Source organism: Octopus bimaculoides, chromosome 1, assembly GCF_001194135.2.
Source record: "Octopus bimaculoides isolate UCB-OBI-ISO-001 chromosome 1, ASM119413v2, whole genome shotgun sequence".
Taxonomy (NCBI): Eukaryota; Metazoa; Mollusca; class Cephalopoda; order Octopoda; family Octopodidae; genus Octopus; species Octopus bimaculoides.
In genome coordinates this window covers 176,454,043-176,455,341 of record NC_068981.1, presented here as the reverse complement: position 1 = coordinate 176,455,341, position 1,299 = coordinate 176,454,043, and the positions used below count along the sequence as shown (strand labels likewise).

The 1,299-nt window shown below is 37.3% G+C and overlaps 1 long non-coding RNA gene across 1 annotated transcript in view; it reads right to left on the bottom strand.

Annotated features, from left to right (window-relative positions):
- Positions 1-227: 227 nt before the first annotated feature.
- The window catches only part of LOC128249387 (uncharacterized), a 21,774-nt gene continuing 20,702 nt past the window's right edge, over positions 228-1,299 (bottom strand). Inside the window, exon 2 of the long non-coding RNA XR_008265494.1 lies at positions 228-510. This is a non-coding gene — a long non-coding RNA (uncharacterized LOC128249387). The remainder of the gene's footprint in view (positions 511-1,299) is intronic.

Below are 1,299 nucleotides of genomic sequence, written 5' to 3'. Positions count from 1 at the left end.
CCCGTTCATCATTTCTAACAAAACTGTCAGATGAACAGGAACGTGAAACTCAGAGTAACAGTCTTTTGTTATATTTCTGCTGCTTTTATATAAAGCATATTACTCTACCTCTGGTATTTGAGTACTCTTTTTTCCACCTTGTTGCACATTTCATGTGCTTACTCCGGTATATATATATATATTGATAGAAAAGGTAAGACAACAAAAGAAAGAAAAAGACCTTGATATTATGTAAATAGAGGAATTTATCTGTAAATAATATGTGACAATTATTCAATAGCCATGATAAAACTCCAAGTTTCAGATATATATTTATATATCTTTGTGTCTGTGTTTCTCCCTCCACCATCGCTTGACAACTCTTGTTGGTGTGTTTACATCCCTGTAACTTAGCAGTTCAGCAAAAGAGACCAATAAAATAAGTACTAGGTTTAAGAAATAAGTCCTGGGGTCGATTTGTTCGACTAAAGCCGTTCAAGGCAGTGCTCCAGCATGGCTGTGGTCAAATGACTGAAACAAGTAAAAAAGATAAAAGAATAAAATAATACACAGTGGGCTTCATCACAGTCTCTATCTGTCAAAATCATTCACAAGGCACCAAAGGGCCATCTTAATAATGCAGGCATGCCTGTGCTTGTGTGTATGTGTGTGTGTGTTTGTGTATGCTTATATATATGCTTATGTATAAGCATACACACACGCATGCTTATGTATATGTGTGTGTGATAGGTGTGTGTGATAAGTGTGTGTGATAGGTATGTGTGTCTAAGTCAACGTATGAGTACAGAGTTGGTTGTAATTTAAGTGAGTTTATAGCTGCCATTTCTAGCAATTTGAGCAACCTAATACAAGCTCCCTCGTTGCTCATGCCTGTTCATGCGTAAAAAAAAGGTCTAGGTAAGCTATTGAGGAAGCATTTGTCTCACTGAATAGATGCAAAATATGGCCTTCATTAAATGTGTGTTTGTATTTACGAATGTGGTATTTGAATGTGGCAGAGTGGAAGCAGAGAATATGCATGCTTAATGTATGCAGAAATGATTTGATGCATGGAGGCATACATGTATGAATAGATGTAGGTATTTAAATATCAACAGAAGCACACCGATATCTTTTATATTTGCACAGTCGTTCACCTATCTGTCTATCTATCTAGCTATCTATCTATCTGTCTATCTGTCTATCTGTCTATCTATCTATCTATCTATCTATCTATCTACCCTGGCCTGGCAGTGCTATCGAGAAGCACTACCCGTTCGGGATAAGCTCTACAGGCATGGCTCGAGAAACACGGGGCCG